Source organism: Gadus macrocephalus, chromosome 4, assembly GCF_031168955.1.
Source record: "Gadus macrocephalus chromosome 4, ASM3116895v1".
NCBI classification, from domain to species: Eukaryota; Metazoa; Chordata; class Actinopteri; order Gadiformes; family Gadidae; genus Gadus; species Gadus macrocephalus.
The window spans coordinates 33,981,855-34,003,831 of record NC_082385.1 but is presented as its reverse complement, the minus strand read 5'-3'; the positions used below and the strand labels follow the sequence as shown (position 1 = coordinate 34,003,831).

The window sequence follows — 21,977 nt, the reverse complement described above, 5'->3', positions numbered from 1 at the left end:
ATGGGGAGATGCAGAGGGTGAGCTTGGTGTGCCAGCTAGTCCTGCAGGGCTAGAGAGAGCGAGAGCCGAAAAAGAGTGAAGGAGAGCGAGAGAGAGGGAGAAACAGGGATTATAATCAACCTTCAATTCAAATCACACAAGCCCAGACCAACACTACCCACACCATTAAACAAAAAGGCAGTCACTGATCGATCAAAAGTCTGAGAAAGAGCAAGAGAGAATATATGTAAATAGAAAAGTATGGACATAGTATGTAATACCTTTCACTGCTTAGTGATTGGAAGGTGTGACTGAGATGGGGAGATGGAGAGGGTGAGAAGGAGCCAGCTAGTTCTGCAGGGCTAGAGACAGAGAGACAAGTGTATTGGCTACGATCTTCGTGAGCACCAAAAATAAGTAAATAGCAACATGGACACAGTATATAAACCTTTCAAGTATAAAGGTCTCCAACAGCTGTCCAACCACCACCTCCTGATAGAGAGCATGTCCCCCTGAAAAGTAAAGTTATGCTTTAAATGACTTCATAGCCTAATACAAATCCATGTTACAGTACTGTTTAGCAGTGTACTATGGCAGTGTAAATTATTGTGAAGATGTAGCCATCTCCTCCCGTAAGTGCAGTACCTGAAGACAAAGTAATGTGTATGACCTATGATGCATGTTAATTGTAGCCTCCAGTAAGGATGACTAAATTATTAAAAGCCTTATATTTCATGCTACACATCTGATTGAGATTTGAAAGAACTCACCTCACTGAAATCATATTGCTTTTGAGGGTAGAATACATTGCGTACTGAAATTAACATACAAATGAGTTAGTTGTTTTACAAACTAGTCATCATTTCTGAAAATAATGCATCTCACCAGCAGCATAAACACCCCACAGCTGTTGCTCTGATACTGGTGAGGTGCGTCCTGTGGTGGTAAAAGGGGAATGTGATTTGTCAATGATTCTTATTAGTATATAATGCCTATAAACTATAAAGTGATATCCACCCTCATTTTGTAGCTACATACAAAAAGTGCACAATGCACTTTCAACAAGCATTTAGCAGCAACCAGGGCCCATCAGCGTCACATAGGAACACTTCATTAAATCATAATAAACAATCTAGAGGCCTGCCTGTCTACCAGTGAATGCTACTCTAAAGCCACACGTTTTACCTCGTCAGCCAAGGTCCATTGGACAAAGCATGTGCCAGGGACCAGGGTACTGAAAAGGTTTGGAAGACGTGTAAGTTGCAATTCATATATGCATCATCATCAACACGCATTCAGTACACACTACGCTTCGATTTCACCCAAGGGTGAATTAAAAGTACATGTTTTCCTAAACGTTGGTCATCAACGAGGTAATAAAGTAGTAACTAAGGGCACATCTGTCATCTGTTTTTCAGAGTGCTAACGATCTTTATTCATTCGTTGCGCCGCGACCGAACTGACAGAATTCTCTGATATGCCATGCATGTAAACATACTAGTTAGTTTAGACATACTAGTACGTTTACATGCACAGTTTAATCCGATGCGTGTGTCACCACAACGAAGCAGAGTGGCCGCGATTTCATGCCTCTTACCATGCCAGCTGACACCTTAACATCCAACTTAACAATGTACTTTGGTAACGTTAACCTTACAGTAAAATAATCGGCAAAGCCTTCGCTGCGAACTTTACCCTCTACCTACAAACCGTCTTAAACGTTGCTGATTTCTGAATAGTATGCAACGTTTATGGACGATAGCATAGCATTCGCTGCTACCGAACCATGCTTGTCACGAGTATTTATATCGGATTCAAATTCGGATACAACGATACCACAGCTAAATCAGTGATTTAAATGAGAATACTTCACAGCCAATGTTGTCAAATAAACAATATCATACTTACTGACATAATCTCTCATCATAACCCTTTCATTTTTCTGGAAAGTTACTACGAGGTAAAACCGCCAAAAAAGGAAGGGTAGCATACCCAGCATGCCTTGCGAAACTCACTCACCTCTTCTTGATTGATCGATGAAACGCGACAGGAACGCCTGATGGGCGTTTTTGTGTCATGACGGGAACGCCCGATGGGCGTTTTTGTGTCATGACGGGAACGCCCAAGCCTGCAGCTGGACCCTTCTCATATTAAGGGCTGCCTAATATTTGTTCGAATTTTGATTTATTTTTTGATATTCGAATTATATTCGAATTACGAAGTTCGAAGTCAAAGCCCACATTCTTGGACCACTCGGCAGATGACTGTGGCGGACTGGAGGCGAAGAGGACACGCAATGCCTTCCTTCTACCCTACTAAAAACAAACCAACACTTTGACTAAACATTTTGTTGGGAGACTTGCCGGATACTAGTTGTTCCTTGAGGAAATCTCTCTCCTTGGTCAACTCCTCTATTTTCTCAGTCATTCTGCCATTCCATTTTCTTTTTGCACATCTGCAACTCATGTGCTTTATTGTTTAGTGCCAGCTGTGCTGTGGGGGCTGCTGACGCACCTAAAAGAAATACATATGTCATTATTGAATGAATGTAGAACATCTAATTCAAGTCAAATCACTGGACACTGGACAAATCACAGGAATTCAGTAAAATGTCTTTCTTCTATTCAAGCACGGGTTTCATAAAGTAGCCTATAAAACATTAACTGTTAGCCTATTAAAGTAACCTCATCTGACAGAAAGAAATTAAACTAATGGATTTCAGTCAATTTCCTTTTCTAACGCCTGTATAGCTTATTGTTCAGGTATGCAGTGTGAAATACTATACAATTAGTTCATTACAGACTGCATTCAGAGGTTTTCATTCGGTTATCTTATACTGTCTTTATAATACGTTCACAAGATTAATTTGGTTTGCTGAAATCAGGAGAAACATGCTGAATTAATTTGTTGACGTTCCATGGTAGTTAGGCTACAGTAAACTCTCACTTCTTATTCATTAAATTGCTGATGCAGTTCAGTGCCCCCGCATATGAGTAGCTAGCTACTATATGTGGCTGTACTGTATAAGTAGCTAGCAAGCAATCTACCTCATTGTCAATCAATGTGGGTTTAAAAAAAATATATATATATATATTTATACTCACCAACACTGCTGCCTTCCGCTTCTGTCTCCTCTACATGTTTTTTTCCTCTGGTCTGTATCCGTTTTCTGTTTGCCATTATTACTGATACTGTCCACCAACTGGAACAGGTGGCTATATCACTATAGAATAAGCGCGAAACCTTTCTTTGTCCCACGTTGATGACGCTATTCCTACTTAACGCAGGCGTTAGATTATGTGGCAGCACGATCCTGGCGGCATCATTCACCAGTGCAATGACAAGATTCAGCAGTGTGAGAAACCTTCTACATCAGGAAGTCTCTAAACAAAATGCTTGGAAGCTTATTAAGTGGTTTCAGAGGAAGAAACTTTTGAGAAGAAAAATGAAATGCAGTAAATGCTATCATGGCATGGAGCTGAAGAGAAGAGGAAACAGTGTGGACCAATATGCTTGGTAAGAAAGGGATAGCTGAGATGAGATACATTCAGTTTGAATAGCATGATATGCTGCAATTTTATATTGTAAAAAAACTAAGTAATTTATTTCTTCAACTTCATATGGGACTAGACTGAGCCTACTTGGGGTGCACATGTTGCACACTTGAAGAAAGTAACTCTAAACAGTGTGCTGGGAAAGATTGCCTTCATTTATTTACACATTTACACATATTTCAGCTCACTTCATAAGCAACGACTGCTTCCCTTTTCCTTATCATGTATTTTGTAGTTTATAGTAAAATATGGGGACATGTACAATTGTGCTGATTGTATTTTAATTGTATGATGCACCTCTCTAAATAACAACGACGGTATGTTACTGTTTGTTAGGATCTGTCGACGGGCTGCACATTACAGAAAGCCCACACAAAAATCTGTGCGGCATAAGTCAATGTTCAGTCATTCAAAGGTCTCTCTGAAAAATTGGATGCAATTCATGTACAGGTAGGTAAGCAATACATTTGAGTTTTAAGAAATCACCTCGCCATTCTGTTAATGTAATTGATTATGGAGCCATACTTTTATTAACTTTTTATAGTTTTACCTTTTTATTTTAATTGATTACTATTTGTTTTGTAGCTGAACATGTTTAAGCCTACACTCAATGTATTATGATTGCATTATTATTCGTATTATTGTAATGTATGTGCTATTGTTGAGTTAACATTATATTTGTCATTGCTTGTTATTATTGGCTATGTTAGTACTTTTTAGTGTTATGTGTTATGTGTAAGGTTAACAATAGGTATATAATATAACCACCTTTATACAACCCTATTAGCAAAAATAACTACAAATGTTATTCCAAGGAATTACCAGTGCATGACAATGCAAAAGTGACTTAACATGTCATTGAAAGCTAAAACAGATAATGCGTAGAAAGACTGTTGTGTTGCTAGACATGGTGGCTGCTAGGTAGTAGAGACAGAGAGCCTTTAAAGTTCAGCAGTTAAGTGAGCAAGGACCTTTTGAAATAGCACCATGCACTTGAGCAGAGGAAGTGTAGAAAAGTAAAACACACAGAGAAAAAGAGCCTATAATTTGAGTACTTGAAACATGCAAAGCATTTTCTTTTTAAAAATAAATAAAAGAACAAAATGAATAGTATAGAGTGCTCGGTTAATATGTGCTTGGTTGTCTGAATATGATGTTAACCACATTTCTCCCATAAAGACTCGATCACTGATAAGTATGAACAGGATTTATTTAAATAACGACATGGGAATATTTTGCATGGTAAATCTTTGGCATGAGCCCCGTCACTGATCCAGGGTGACGTGCGGACTCGGCGTATCCTGCCAGGACTAGCAGGGGCGGAGCCTTCCCCTGGACAAGTAGACTGAGGCCGACCTGGTGGTGGTGGGGTGGATGGAGGTGCGTTGAACGAAGACCTGAGCAGCAAAGACATATGTTAGACTACTCTTTATAGAGCAGGTGTAGGCAGGTGATTGGTAGCTGGTGATTGGTGATTGGCGGCCAGCCGCGCGTGATTTGAGTCCTCCTGGTAGAACTACCAGCAAGCTTAACATTTCTCCCATAAAGACTCGATCACTGATAAGTATGAACAGGATTTATTTAAATAACGACATGGGAATATTTTGCATGGTAAATCTTTGGCATGAGCCCCGTCACTGATCCAGGGTGACGTGCGGACTCGGCGTATCCTGCCAGGACTAGCAGGGGCGGAGCCTTCCCCAAAAGAGAGGACGTAGGCCTACGCCGGAAATAGGTGATAACTCGGCATGTCCTGCCGGGACTGGCAGGGGCGGAGCCGACCCCAAAAATAGAATAGCGAAAGAGGGTAATGAGACCATACATACCTGCGTAGAAGAAGTGGACAAGGATCTATACTGCTTCTGGAAGATAAAAGGCATACCCAATATACGACATATTAAGAGTCAATCATACATACCGTAAAACGATAAGCTTAAAACCGTCAGCGAGATCGATGAATCACGTAAAAGCAGTTGACATGAAATGAAACGAGATCAATTAAAATTTAGAGCACTCTGCAGCTGTTACGCAGCGAGCCACGAGTGCTTTCGTGCTGTACCAACTGCCGTGGTCGATTCACTCTCCGGGGTCGCTGCGTGACCTGAGTGCTTTCGCGTTGAACCACCGACGTGGTCAACAAACTCACGAGTGCCCTTGATGTGCCACCGACGTGGTCACGCACTCACCGGTGTTGTTGCAGCAAGTATTGTGAACTTCTATGTTGAACACCGACGTGGTCAACGAAATCACGAGTGCCCTTGATGTGCCACCGACGTGGTCACGCACTCACCGGTGTTGCTGCAGCAAATATTGTGTACTTCCGTGTTGAACACCGACGTGTTCAATGAACTCCGAGTGCCCTGCACTTGAGTGTTTGATATTATGCCACCGACGTGGTAATTAAATTTGCATGTGCCCGAGTTGTGCCCACCGACGTGGTCAACGCACTACCAGGGTTGCTGCAGCGAACGTGGAGTTCTGTGTTGTACCGCACCGACGTGCGCAACGAACTCACGAGTGCTTGAGTTGTTCCCACCGACGTGGGCAACGCACTCACCGGGGTTGCTGCAACGAACTAGAGTTCTGAGTTGTACCGCACCGACGTGCGCAACGAACTCACGAGTGCTTGAGTTGTTCCCACCGACGTGAGCAACGCACTCACCGGGGTTACTGCAGTCAAACCATGAGTATTAGGTAACGTGCCACCGACGTGGTCATACTCACGAGTGCCCGAGTTGTTACCACCGACGTGGTCAACGCACTCACCGGGGTTGCCGCTGCAACCTTGAGTTTTATTTTCCTATTTACGCCACTGACGTGACAGCGAACTCAAGAGTGTTTTCTAGATGATCCACCGACGTGGTCACACTCGCCGGGGTTGCTGCAGGTTAACCTGAGTTATGAAACCGAATTTTGCTTTATGAATTTAGTACCTGATAACCACCACCGCCGGTAGTTGCAAATAGTGTTGCTTTTGGCAATGAAAATTATGACTAAGTCGTCATCAACAAACCTTTATCGCGTGAGAAAAACGAGACTGGACGCAACGTGGATGCTGGGCATGTGACAATAGCAGTGATTAAATGCATAGTACAATATAGTTGGCGAATAAACCAAGACTAAAAAGTGTTTTACGAAAATAAGACTGCTAAAATGTCTCTTCATTTTCGTTGACCTAAACTAGGCGATAATGACATAACGTTATTTTGTTCGACTGGAACTTCAACTGTTCCAGACATAACATAAGTTTTCAACCATTTACCTTATTTAACAAAACTACGCACTTGTAACTTCGATAATATCTAAATGGAAATACGATAACACTGGAAAGAGTATGAATGTAACTAAAACTAATAAAAACTAAAATGACAGCTTGACACAAGACTAGACCAACACTAGAAAGGAAACAGGCCACCAAAAACAGCTATGGTTGCAAACGTGTAAAACCTGTCTTTAACCGACGTTAGAGAGCATCGTGTGCGCTTGAAGAAAGAACCTTGAATTCGACCGGATGTAGGACGTCGAGTTCTGTGTTGTACCGCACAGACGTGTGCAACGAACTCACGACTAGTGCCTGAGTTGTGCCCCAGTTGTGCGTTGACGTGGTCAACGCACTCACCGGGGTTACTGCAGTCAACCATGAGTAATAGATAACGTGCCGCCGACGTGGTCATAGTCACGAGTGCCCGAGTTGTTACCGCTGCGCTTTGGTCAACGCACTCACCGGGGTCGCCGCAGCGAACCGAGTTTTATTTTTTCCATGATATACCACCAACGTGACACCAAACTCAAAGAGTGTTTACTAGATGATCCACCGACGTGGTCGAACTTGCCGGGGTTGCTGCAGGTTAACCTTGAGTTATATAGCCGAATTTTGCTTTATGAGTTTAGTACCTGATAACCACCACCACCAGTAGTTGCAAATAGTGTTGCTTTTGACACCGAAAATTATGACTAAATGTCGTCATCGACAAACCTTTATCGCGTGAGGAAAACAATGCTGGTCATATGACAATAACTATAATTAAATGCGTAGTGCGATGTTGTTGGCGAATACAAACGAGACTGAAAGTGTTTTACAAAGTAAGACTGCTAAAATGTCTTCATTTCCGTTGACCTAAACTAGGTGATAAACTGTAATAACGTTTTGTCCAAACGGAACTTCAACTGTTTAAGACATAACATCAATTTTCGACCGTTTACCTTATTTAACAAATCTACGCACTTGTATCTTTGATAATACCTAAACGGAATTTCAATATGTTGCATATTCTTGAAGAAAGTTGTCCAATCCCGGGATGCTTTTAACTGACTTCATTTATTATAAAGTCGGCATGTTTCGGTATGGTAACTGAAGCTTAACGGAGGGGATTGTATCTAACGCGTGTGAGAGGAAAATACCGTGATCTACTTCGAGCCCCCGGGCTTAGGCCCGGGGTGGCTCTCTGGCCTCTGGCTCTCTGGGCTCTCTGGCCTCTCGAGTTCGAAACCACCCGCTAGAGAGGACGTCAAGTGGGCGTGGCCTAGTGGGCGTGGCCGGGGTGACGTAAAGGCTTCGGCTCCTTCTGTGGTGGAGCAGCCTTCAATAAGGTCTTGCTCCCCTTGTGGCAATGTGAGGGAAAATGCAGCTCCTTAAAATACTTATCACATATCACTAGAAAGAGTATGAACGTGTCTAAACTAATAAAAACAAAAGTGACACCTTGACACAAAGACTAAACTAGAATGGAAACAGGCCGCCAAAAACAGCTGTAGTAGCAAACGTGATAAACCTGCCTTAACCGACGTTAGAGCATCGTGTGCGCTTGAAGGAAGAACCATGAATTCGACCGGATGTAGGATTCGTAAGCTGTGGAAGACCGCCTTCCCAGCCGTTTGATAGACGCGACCGGCAACCCTTGTTCAGCGGCTGTGGTTGCCGCTCCAATCCGGAAGGAGTGGCCAATGTAGGGGGGAGATGGTGGGCCGCACCCTTCTACCACCGTCGCGAGATTGACTCTGAACCACCCTTTAGTCATTGGCAGGCCGCAAATAAACAGGTGATTCGGGGACGTGCATTGCCGAAGCTTGAGATAAAGGAACATGGAAGCGTAAGGACAGAGAGTTGTTGATTCTTGAAATGATAATAGTAACAGATGCTCCTAGGCTATCGCTTTTAGATGAAAAATGCCTTGCAGAGAAGGTGACATCAGCGAAAGTCAGGCCCCGTGTAGGGGGAAAAAGTCTGAGTAGGAGACGTGTACGCATAAACCCAACGCATAAACCCAACGCATAAACCCGCGAACGCATAAACCCGTAAAACGCATGAACCCGTAAAACGCATGAACCCGTAGAACACATGAAGCCGTAGAACACATGAACCCGTAGAACACATGAACCCGTAGAACACATGAAGCCGTAGAACACATTAACCCGTAGAACGCTGTGAGAAACACTGACTCGAGTAATATGTTAAAATAAGGATGAAAACTCCCAGAGAGAGCACACTAATCTATTCAAAATATCGAGTGAGTTGGAGTGGCCAACACACATAAATAATTGTAATACACCAAAATTGTTAACTGACATACATGGCTAAACAAGCAAATGAAAAATTAAATACCCCGTGTAGGGGAAAAGTCTGAGTAGGAGACGTGGACGCATGAATGCATGAACTCGAGAACGCATGAACCCGTAGAACTGTGAGAAAACACCGTCTCGAGTAATATGTTAAAATAAGGATGAAATCTCCCAGCTCTGAGAGAGCACACTAATCTTTTTTAAATATCGAGCGAGTTGGAGTGGCCTACACGCGTAAATAATTGTAATAGGCCTACACCAACATTGTTAACCGTCATACGTAGCTAAACGAGCAAATGAAAAATTAAATACCAACGCGACTGAAGCTATTAACAATAAGACTATAAATAATCATATAAAATGATACCATAATGTACCTGTTTTTTGTCTTTGGATCTTTTGAATAAATTGAACGATATGTGAATCGCATTGAGAGTTAGTGAGCAGCAGCTGAACCAATCTAAAAGGCCCTTCGTCAATAAAAACTTTAGTAATAATCAGTTACCACAGTGCCTAAAACCCATCAACTTCATTCATGTTAAAGTGAAGGGAAAAACCTCAGACACAAGGAGTTAACCAAACGGTGCACGGTATAAAGATAATTATGAACCTTTGATTGCGAACGTAGAGTTCTGTGTTGTACCACACCGACGTGTGCAACGAACTCAACGAATTCAACCGGATGTAAAATCCGTATGCTGTGGAAGACCACCTTCCCAGCCGTTTTGACGCTGCTTTGTTATCGCAAAACATGGTTAGACGTTAACACCGCCATGCTTTGCCCCACAGAACGCTAGCTACTGCGATAGGGTAAAGCTCGAACAGCGCAGACGACTCTGACCCGAGGGCGAACGTACCAGCTTCGACTGGCCATCCCTCAGCAAACCATTGCCCTTGGAAGAAACCCCCTAACCCAACCGAGGGAGCCGCATCCTGAAGCTGGACTGGTAGAGCTGTGAGAGAAAATACGCTGCGGGGGCTAACGCGGGGACTGCAGTAGCCATGGTAGCAGGGCACGTGCAAGGTGCGTAGCCTGTGAAGGCGGAGGAAGCCGAGCCTGATGGTTGCTGGAAGTAGAAAGGCGCCGTGGCAACCGACGACAGCGGGTTGGGGGCCTGGACCCGTCCGGGAGTTCCGCATGGCGTTTCGACGGCGTCCATCCTGGCGCCAATGCTTTGCACCAACTCGGCGAGGGTTTGTAGAACCGGGCGGATGTCCGTGTTGGGAACTTGTTGGTGGTGTTGTTGAGGATACCGGGGACCGAAAAGAACGGCTTTCTGCGCTCGCTTGCCGGGACCAGAAGTAGTAGGCCGACCAGCACGAATCCGAAGTCATGACCTCTTGGTGTGTATTAACCGATGTAGCAACTAAGCGACGAGATATGCGAGATAATCAGAAGCACAGTAAAGCAGCAGCATGCGTTGAACGAAGACCTGAGCAGCAAAGACATATGTTAGACTACTCTTTATAGAGCAGGTGTAGGCAGGTGATTGGTAGCTGGTGATTGGTGATTGGCGGCCAGCCGCGCGTGATTTGAGTCCTCCTGGTAGAACTACCAGCAAGCTTAACATTTCTATGTTGAAGGTTCTCGAATTATTTTTGGGTGCCGTCACGGCTGTTGATGTTTCAAACAAAACAGAGAGCTAGCATATTCAGCGGACAGGCAGCTAGTGGATCGTTAGGAGATGATTGCTGTATGTGACAAAATAAATGTTCTAGCTAAGAAACTGCGTAGCAAGACTTTAAGCCAGTCAAGCTGAATTAATTATTGAAGAAACAATACAGTGTATTGTTTTTTTTTTTGCTGGTCCCTTTGATTGTGTTAAATGTATTAACAGTACAACATTTTTTCTATTTACCTTTGAAGATTTTCACAGGGTCTTAGACTTAGACAAATTGACATGATGGAAGACAGCATTGCAGCCAGTTCAGCCACTCTGACCAAAATGGCCAAAAAAATAAGGGAGGCATGTGTGTTTGCGATGGAGAGGTTGAGGAGGCGGACACGTCAGCAGATTGGTGGGAGAAGGGAGTTTGTAGCTATTGATGAGAGCCATTTTCGACACAAACGAAAGGTATGTTTTTAGCTTTAGTTTACAACATTTTGATACTTGTGAAAAACAGTAGTTAATCTAGTTATTTTTTTATAGTAATATGATTGTATAATAGTAAAATATATAACTGATTATATCTGTATTGTTTTTTTCCTGTATAAGTATGGAAGAGGAAGGATGGCTGGTGGGTGGAGACGGCGGAAGTGGGTATTTGGGATGCTTGGCGTGAATGGAGAGGCAAGGAGGCCAGTTTTGCGCCTTGTGGAGAAGAGATCCAGGGGGCACCTCGTGCCTTTAATAGTTCACCATGTCAGACCAGGGACATCAATTATAAGTGATGAATGGCGTTCCTACCGTGTACTCTCAGGGCTTGGGTACCACCATCATACTGTGAATCACAGTAGGTGGTATGTTGATCCGCGTACGGGGGCTCATACTCAGCACGTGGAGAGGGCCTGGCGCTCTTACAAGGAGCAGATATGGAGACTGAGGGGCAATCGGTCAGAAAGTCTGCTCTCTGACCATTTGACCCTCATAGAGTGGAACGAGTGGCTGGCGAAAAAGCACCACCATGGTGCATTTGGTCGGCTAATGCACGACATCTCAAAAAAATATAAGTAGGCCTAGGTAGTGTTAATGAATTGTGCATGCATGTGTTTATATTGTTGTTGGTTTATTTTATGACAACATAAGTATGCATTAATTGTATTTTTTTATTTATTGTAATTTGCCTTTTTTTAATGTTTGTTCAATACCATTGTTCATAGCTTATTTTCAGTTTATTTTTTTCCCCCTGGGGTGTGATCTTAGTCACTGTTTAAAAACACAATTTGTGTTGAAAATAATTATAATGTATTTAGTTTTAAATAAATATTTGTACGTTTTCAACACTTTGAAAATTCTTTCCCTTTTCTTAAAATAATACTTATTTTACTTGTGTCTCTTTGGTATCTGCTAGCTTTTGCCACTCATTTATAAATACTTTGAAAAGCAAGTGTTGTTAAGTGCTTGTTAAAGATGCTGTAACACTAACTATAAAACTTTAAAACTACCTATCAGTCCTTCAGCAAAGTCCCTGTACTTCTTCGCAATATGAGTTCACACGACATCACATTGCATCCAAACCGTGTCATAGCAGAGATGATGATGGCTCAGTGTGTGGTGCCCGTGAAACCCCATGACACTTCTATATCCTGTGGCCTCCAGACAGTGGATACAGAAGCCCCCCCAAGTGACAAAGTATCATGCAGCCTGGAAGATTCTCCCATTCCAGCAGAGTGGAAGAAACGCATCAAAGACAAGTTGAATACCATACCTGAGGTATTTGCTGTTGATGACTTAACCCATGGTCGCACCTCTGCAGTCAAACACAGGATAAGACTTCAGGATGAAACCCCCTTCAAGGAGAGGCCCCGGCCGATTCACCCATGTGATAGAGAAGCTGTTAAGCAGCATCTTCGAGAGCTACTGGAGGCAGGGATCATAAGGGAATCAGAGAGCCCGTTTGCTTCCCCTATAGTAGTGGTGAAAAAGAAAAACGGGAAGATCAGACTGTGTGTGGATTATCGGAAACTGAACATGCGTACTATCAAGGACGCGTACGCTCTTCCCAATATCGAAGAGGAGTGGAGCTAAATGGTTTTCCGTTATGGATCTGAAGTCCGGTTATTATCAAGTTGAACTTGCCGAAGAAGACAAACACAAGACCGCATTCACATGCCCGCTGGGTTTTTGGGAATTTAACCGCATGCCACAGGGCGTTACCAATGCACCCTCCACATTCCAGCGGTTAATGGAGAGATGTGTGGGAGATCTGCACCTGAACGAAGTCTTGGTCTTCCTAGACGATCTGATTGTCTTCTCAGACACCTTGGAGGAGCACGAAAACAGGTTGCTGAAGGTGCTGAACGGACTCAAGGACTACGGGCTGAAGTTGTCCCCAGAAAAATGTCACTTCTTTCAGTCTTCCGTGAAATATCTGGGACACATTGTAGATGCTCGTGGCATCCACACTGACCCTGAGAAGATATCGGCCTTAAAAGACTGGCCCAGGCCCACCAATCGTAAAGAGCTAAAGTGCTTCTTAGGCTTTGCGGGGTACTACAGGCGCTTTGTACAAGGCTATTCGAAAATAGCAAAGCAGTTGAATAGCCTATGCTAGCCGAGGGCTATCGAAAAGTGAACGCAACTACCCAACGCACAAGCTTGAATACTTAGCACTGAAGTGGGCTGTGTGTGAGAAGTTCCATGATTATCTGTATGGTACAGAATTCACAGTCCTTACTGACAACAATCATCTCACCTATGTGTTGACCTCTGCAAAACTCGATGCAGCAGGTCACCGCTGGTTAGCAGCTCTGTCAACGTACCGTTTTGAAGTGAAGTATCGGCCTGGTAACACAAATCAAGATGCAGATGGGCTGTCAAGGTGCCCCCAGGAACCCTCACAAGAAGACGATGCTTTCCTCCAGGAAAAAGAGAGGATCGAGGAGCTCCGTCAACGTGTGCTGGGCGGGAATCACAAAGTACTCTCAGAGGACACCTTCACTGCCCTCTGCCAAAGACACTCAGTGCGACTGGAGCCCTGTGAATACCCCCCGGAACCCCCCGCCTTAGCAGAGTCCCTAGCGGTGGACCCCTCCGCCATTCCCCTGAGTTACACCTGCCTTGCACAAAAAACTGTTCCAGGGATGACTCAAGAGGATTGGCACAATTCACAGAGGGCAGACCTGTCCATAAGGCGGGTCATCCAACTCATTGAGAGAGACACTAAGCCCTCATTCAGAGAGACTAAGTTAGAGCTACCGGAGGTGAGGCTCTTCCTCAGAGAGTGGAATCGACTTGAACTCAAAGACGGAGTCCTGTTCAGGAGGTATGTTGACAGAGGAACAGAAGGCTATCAGTTAGTCTTGCCCGAGAAATACAGAGCCAAAGCACTAGAAGGTGTTCATGATGAAGTGGGGCACCTCGGATTTGAGCGCGCCCTTCACCTGGCCCGCGCCCGATTTTACTGGCCAAAGATGGCTCAAGCAGTCGATGTGAAGTGTCACACATGTGAGAGGTGTTTCAGAAGGAAAACAAACCCTGAGAGGGCTGCCCCAATGATGAACATCAGTACAAGTTACCCCCTTGAATTAGTCTGCATGGACTATTTGTCTATTGAACCAGACAACAAAGATACAAGAAATGTATTGGTGATTACAGACCATTTCACTAAGTTTGCTGTGGCAATTCCCACAAAAGACCAAAGAGCAAGAACTGTAGCTAAAGCAATTTGGGAGAACTTCATCGTTCACTACGGGTTCCCTGCCCGCCTTCATAGCGATCAGGGAAGGGATTTTGAAAGTCACACCATCAAAGAGCTGTGTTCCCTGATAGGAGCAGAAAAGGTGAGGACTACCCCCTATCATCCTCGCGGGAACCCAGTCGAAAGATTCAACAGAACCCTGCTCGGCATGCTTGGAATGCTGGAGGACAAAGACAAGTACCAATGGAGAGACTTTGTGAAGCCACTTGTCCACGCATATAATTGCACAAGGAACAACACCACCGGCTACTCGCCTTATGAGCTGATGTTTGGCAGACAACCGACCCTTCCCATCGACCTCGTTCTGGGATTCCAGCCACAGGGGACTCATGCCAGGACTCACTCTGAGTATGTAAAGAGCCTTCGAGAACGTCTGCGGGAAAGCTATGCTCTAGCTGCAGAGAGTGCACGGAAGATGGGAGAGAAGAACAAGACAAGGTTCAATGCCAAGGTCAGAGCAGCAGAACTGATCGCAGGTGACAGAGTCTCAGAGTGCGAAATGTCAACATCAGAGGGAAACACAAGCTTGCGGACAGATGGGAGAGAGGGACCTATACAGTCGAAAAGAGGATGGGAGATGGACCGGTTTATGTCGTCAAGCCAGATATGGGTGGCGGCCCCCTACGCACCCTCCACAGGGACCTCCTCTTGCCATGTGGGTTCCTACCTGTCACCGATGGGAAGGAAGTTGAGCAAAAAGGCCCCTCTAAGATGATGAAGTTGAGATCCGGAGAGCGGCCAACGATGGATGCAAGGGACAACATGCTGAGCCATGAAGAGGATGTTGACGTCTGCAGCAGTAGTGATGAAGAGGAGCTTGTGGTGGTGCACAGGCCCAAAGTGACTGAAATGGGACCCTTCATCAAGACTGTGGAAAGGAGTGTCGAGAGGAGACCCCGCAGACTCAGATCAGACTCCTACTGCTGAGAGCTTAGAAGCTGCCATTGGAAATACTCGCCATGCCCTGGACCACTCACTCCAGGGAGAGCTTCAGGAACATGCAGTGGAGCCTCTTCATGATAACCTTGAGCCTGTGGATACAGATCAACGACACGAATGTGATCATAGATCAGATCTCACGGCTGTGGAGGAAGAAGTAGCAGCGGCCATCAATCCTCTGCTTCAAGCTGAACAGTCAGAAAACATAGGAACACAAGCTGAAATCAGGAGATCAAGCAGAACACGACAACGACCTGATAGACTGCACTATGACACTCTTGGGAGACCCTTGATCCTGGCCATTGTTGCCTTCTGTAAGAGTCTGGAAGGCCTCCTCCAGGGTCCTGCCAGGTGGCAGGCGCATGAAGGGACTAATGCGTTCTAGGGGGGGGAGTATGTAACCCATGCTACTTCACTCTCTCTGCTGATATATGTCAATTTATATGAATGTATATATTATAATAATATATATAATGTAGTGTGTATGGTGTATATCTATAGTATATATATATTCCCAGTATATTGTAGCGACCAGTTCACGTGCTACAATGTATTCCTGACGGCCTCTAACTGAAACGGTTGCCTGGAGACCGTGTTTTGTTGACGCTCCCAAAAAAAATGGTTCTCTGCTTGACGCGTAAGAAGAGCGAACATAGACTTGAAGAGCGAACATACACTTGAAGAGCGAACATAGACTTGAAGAACGAACATAGACTTGAAGAGCGAACATAGACTTGAAGAGCGAACATAGACTTGAAGAGCGAACATAGACTTGAAGAGTGAACATATAGACTAGAAGAGAAACGAAGAAAAGGTTATATTCCTGACGGCCGCTAACTGAAACGGTTGCCTGGAGACCGTGTTTTTGTTGACGCTCCCTAATAGAGCGAACATAGACTTGAAGAGTGAACATATAGACGAAGAGAAACGAAGAGAAGGTTATTACGGAAGAAATAGAAGATATGGAGGAAGATTTGACGTTACTTTGAACAAGAGGACAGCCTGTCATCGACTGGCCCCTGCTCAAGAGCGTTCGGCCGTAGCGGTAGTGGTAGGAATAGAACGCCCCCTTTCATTGAATCGAGTGCACTCAAAGACTTGCTGGGTACCCATTTTATTTAGTTTGTTATTTTTCTTGGGGACCTCTTTTGGGTTCAGTGTATTGAGTTCAGTGTTTTAGGTTCAGTGTTGTTATTATTATTATTATTATTGTGTAAATAATCTGATTGATTCTGATGGTTAGATATGGTTAGATCGTTAGATAAAAGGTCAAACGTGCCTCACTGTGTCTGTGTGTAATTCCTTTTATCAGAGTTCTATTAAGAATACAAGCCACTCTCCTTATAACCTGGGATTGATGCACCACTGCATTGTTATATTACCTTTAAAAATACAGTTGGTTACACCCCTCATCCTATAAACACACACACACATGTCACATGTCTCTGTGTCTCCCTCTCTCTCTTTCTCTCTCTTTTGTAAAGTATAGCATGATAAACCAGAAAACTTTAAGATCTTCCATAGTTAGATAAGCACATTTATTATTTGAAATGTATGTAAAATACCTATCGATGGTGAATGTTTTTATATTTTCAGACAACACCAGTTTTGGTCTTAAGGGCTCTGATATCATTTTGGTCATAATCCTGATTTATGACCCGATTTAAAGCAGATTTTATATTTTATTCATAATAACCAAGAGGTCTGGGGGATTATGTTGCATTCTGTAAATTACTTTAAACTGAATCTTGATTCCTTGCGTTCTTTTGGGAAGCAAACGGCCGCAGAACATGTTCAGTTATTAAAGATACGTGCACACCTGTTGATAATGCCTGCTTCTTCTACGATTTTAGTCCTTGCATTATTTGTGTACATGTAAGGGACTATTCTTCTGTTGAATTTGTTAATGAAGCATAATATTAATAAACAACTCGGTGGATCCAACTGAAGGTTCTCGTGTGTTCAGCCGATGGTTCTTCCCCTTTCTTCAGTTTAACTCTTTCAAGCTGAGCAGATGTTTCTCCAGAGCTTTCTGTTGGTTGTCCTAGCAACACACCTGGAATGTCCCTCCAGCCCCTTGGGTCCCAGCAGCTCTCTAAGGGGTCCTGACCCCTGACCTGGACCCAGTCTTCAGTCCCAGGTCTCTGAGGGGTCCTGCCCCCTGACCTGGGCCCAGTCTTCAGTCCCAGGTCTCTGAGGGGTCCTGACCTGGACCCAGTCTTCAGTCCCAGGTCTCTAAGGGGTCCTGCCCTGGACCCAGTCTTCAGTCCCAAGTCTCTAAGGGGTCCTGACCCCTGACCTGGACCGAGTCTTCAGTCCCAGGTCTCTAAGGGGTCCTGCCCCCTGACCTGGACCCAGTCTTCAGTCCCAGCTCTCTAAGGGGTCCTGACCCCTGACCTGGACCCAGTCTTCAGTCCCAGGTCTCTAAGGGGTCCTGACCTGGACCCAGTCTTCAGTCCCAGGTCTCTAAGGGGTCCTGACCTGGACCCAGTCTTCAGTCCCAGGTCTCTAAGGGGTCCTGCCCCCTGACCTGGACCCAGTCTTCAGTCCCAGGTCTCTAAGGGGTCCTGCCCCCTGACCTGGACCCAGTCTTCACTCCAAGGTCTCTAAGGGGTCCTGACCTGGACCCAGTCTTCAGTCCCAGGTCTCTAAGGGGTCCTGACCCGGGCCCAGTCTTCAGTCTCAGGTCTCTAAGGGGTCCTGACCCCTGACCTGGACCCAGTCTTCAGTCCCAGGTCTCTAAGGGGTCCTGACCCCTGACCCGGGCCCAGTCTTCAGTCCCAGGTCTCTGAGGGGTCCTGACCTGGACCCAGTCTTCAGTCCCAGGTCTCTAAGGGGTCCTGACCTGGACCCAGTCTTCAGTCCCAGCTCTCTAAGAGGTCCTGACCCGGGCCCACTCTTCAGTCCCCCGCTCGCTCTTCCTCAACTCACTGGTGGCTTGGGGTACAATAAGCTCCGACCTCTGGAGACATTTCCTCCAACGCGTCACAACACACAACAGTGGAGTCTCCATCCCCTCTTCATCAGTGTGTGGAGGGAGGTCATATTAGGATAAAGTCAATTATAAACTAATATCACACTATTAAGTTCAGTTATAAGATGAGTAAATGAATAACTAAAATCTATGACTAGGGGCCAAATCCTTTTTATCGCGGTTGTGTGTGTGTGCGGACTCGCGCAATCTTACGCTCACTTATATGAATGGCGTTCAAACGGCCGATAAAAATGACAGTGTTACCAATTACGTTTTATTAGACGACGGACGATAAAAGCACCAGTGTTTCCCCTTACATTTTATTCGACGACGACAGATAAAAAGCGACAGTGTTACCCCTTCCGTTTTATTCGACGACGGCCGATAAAAAGTGACAGTGTTACCCCTTACCCTGCGTTCACCATAAGATGCAAAAAGTTGCCGCGCCGCACGATCCCATTCAAAGTGAATGTAGAGACGCGTTGCAGGTTTGCTGCCGCAGCACTTGCTGCCGAGAAAACCGGCAGCAAAATATGATTTGCAGCGCAGCACGCCCGCCGCCCGCTGCCGGGCACGGGCGTTCACGTATTTTGCGGCGCGACAAATGCTGCTCGAGTTCAAATATTTCAACTTTTCGGCAGCAAACGTGTGATGACAGCCATTCAGCGTTCAACAGCGTTGCCACTGAGTGACATGCCGTAACAGCCAATCAGTGTTACTCCCTTGGAGTGACCTAGAGTTCACTACCTGATCCAGATCAAAGCGCTAAAATGGAGGAAAAGATAATCATTTCAGTCTCCGCATACCCGGAGATCTTCAACACCACCTTGGCCAGTTATAAGGACCGGACGGTCAAGGCCAAGGCTTGGCTGAAGGTGAGCCAGGAGGTCGGGCTAACTGGTAAGTCTTTTTGAATTTACTTTACTTTAAAAGTTACTTTATTCCAGCTATCAATTGAACCAAGCTAGTTAGTGAGCAGTTAGCATTCAACAGTTCAGTTCGAATTACACAGCGTAGGCTTTTTTCTTGTTAAGAGGAGGAATGCCGACGAAAGTGGAAGGTCCTGAGGGACACCTACCTCAGGGAGAGACGCAGGCAGGAGGCAGGAAAGAGGAGTGGGTCAGCAGCAGGCCCGTTGAAGACGTGGAAGTACTCTGCAATCCTGTCTTTCCTCGGCCCATTTGTTACTCCGAGCGAGACCAGTAGCACAGTTAAACTAAACTATGAGTATGCTAAAGGGCTAGAATAACAACCCCAAACAAAACCCAGTTGGGTGCCAGGCAGCACCAGCCTTCCAGGTGGGAGAGCGAGAGCGCCATGTGGGATTCCCCCCATCTTCTGCTTCTTCGGCTTCCTGCAGGTGAGTTCAATCCCTCAATGAGGTGGCCAGCCAATCAGCTTCCCTGGAAGAAGAACAGAGGCCAGCAGAAGGGAAGCAAGACGGCTCAGGACTGTCAGTTACCTGATTACAAAATATAAACTAACTTTAACATTAACAAACTTAGTTAATAATGGCATATTACTGTTGTATGTTAAGGAGACATTCGTCATTAAGTCAGAAGATCACTGTCAATATAGTAATTTCCGGAAGTTTGCTCAATAGTAAAGTGTGGGTGGCTCTTAAAAGAGCCGTTTTGGGTGTGCTGCTGCGCTACACGTTGTTACAAAGGCAGGAGTCATATTTGATCAACATAATGGATCTATTTATTGTATTTAACTACATACTATACTATTGTTGGCAGAGGATAATAATAATGGCGGTCTCTACCATGGAAACGCCTGCTTGGTGAACCTGAAGTAAAATGTTTGTTTCGATTTTTGACACACAAATTATGAAACCACTCACCGGAGACCGATGGACAGGCGCTCCGAAGCTGAGATGGAGCGCCTGTAGTTGGTGTCCAACCGAGAGATCCTAGCACCGATCCTAGCTAGCAGGTCATCAAACTGGGCCGGAGTCAACCTCAAATAGCGCTGGAAGCGTTCGCCATCCAGACGGAGCTCCTGCAGAAGACGGTGAAATTCACCGAGCTCTGTACGGCTCTGAATGGTCTCATGAACCCATAAACGACGGGCATTCCGACGTCTCACCCTCTTCCACAACAGGTAAAGACATGTAATGCCCGTAATGTCGGCCATGGTTGTGAATGAATTCAGAAGCCCCGCTCTGCAAAACTGTGGCGCCGCAAAACTTTTGCTGCGCCGCAAAACCTTAGCTGCGCCGCAAAACCTTTGCTGCGCCGCAAAACTTGATTTGCTGCGCCGCAAAACTGCGTCAAAACGGCGTCAACGCGTTCGGGCAGCAAATGCATCTTTTGGTGTGAACGCAGGGTTACGTTTTATTAGACGACGGACAATAAAAAGCAACAGTGTTACCCCTTACGTTTTATTAGACGACGGTCGATAAAAAGTGACAGTGTTACCCCTTAGGTTTTATTAGACGACGGACAATAAAAAAGCGACATTGTTGCCCCTAACGTTTTATTAGACGATGGCCGATAAAAAGTGACGTGTTGCCCCTTATGTTTTATTAGAGGATGTTGATAGTCTAGTGGCTGGCTTAGCCGTCTCCTGGTATAAAGGTAAAAGTGTGATTCCTAATGTACAAAATGTAGATAATAATGTGAACAATAAAGTATGGCACGATCAATTTGTTTTATATATTGTCCGTAACCTTGGACATATGCTCTAATGATCATAAACAATACCTTTATTGCAGATATAACATCAAACAGCTTTATCTTTGACAGAGACTAAGACTAACAGAGGAAACACAAACTATGAACACTTTGGATGAAAGACGAAGACATCAAAGTTATTATCTAAAAAATACACGTTGACACTCTGGACATTTAGCACAAGTACACTAATAATATATAATTATTATAGCGTTGTCAGTAGTATGTGATTATTAAGAAAATTTGCTACGTCATCGACTGACAAACAGAAGTTTGCACATGTTTGCACACATACACAAAACAACCACAGAGACTTTAGTGTACTTAGAATTCACCAGAAAATATCGCAAAACCGCATCTGAGCGATTACAACATAAATTCTAGCTCTCTCTCTCTCTTTAATAATGTGTCCCTCAGCTGAAGTTTTCGACCTCTGTGAGTTAGAATCGGTTTCCTTAACTTTAAAACTCTTTCTGGTTCCCTTGTGATGAGAAATAGATTATAGATTATTTTCCCTTCCTCTCATTTTATATCATAATCTGCATTATACATTATAGATCATTTAGAGATTTACAGAAGTAACATTCACCTTTGTTGGCCAATAAATATCAGTATATATATATATTATATTATATTTAGAATATATACCTTTTCTATAGCGGCTGAAAACGTTCTGAAATACTCAGAAGTTCTTTGAAATATACATTGGAAGGAAAATGATAACATTAAGTCCCAAACAAATGATCTTAAAAGCCTTTCTAGTAAACCAGGCGGTAAGGACGGCCGCCACCACCACACAAGAAGCCGATCTCTGGAGTTCGGTCAAAGTTCAAGAAAAGTTTGTAAGTCGTTACGATACTCGCCCTGCTAGCATGCTAGCAGCGTGTTCCTGTCTCCGTGGCGACAGAGCGTCTTCCCGTGTGACTCCCCCTC

The 21,977-nt window shown here is 44.6% G+C and overlaps 1 protein-coding gene and 1 long non-coding RNA gene across 2 annotated transcripts in view; both read left to right on the top strand.

Moving 5' to 3' along the window:
- LOC132456510 (NACHT, LRR and PYD domains-containing protein 12-like) overlaps nt 1-21,977 on the top strand; it is a 171,830-nt gene that overhangs the window by 85,321 nt on the left and 64,532 nt on the right. The gene's annotated exons all lie outside the window — the stretch shown is intronic.
- Nucleotides 15,824-16,670, top strand: LOC132456518 (uncharacterized). The gene is made up of 3 exons (XR_009525508.1): nt 15,824-16,206; nt 16,331-16,605; nt 16,636-16,670. It is a non-coding gene; the product is annotated as an uncharacterized LOC132456518 (long non-coding RNA).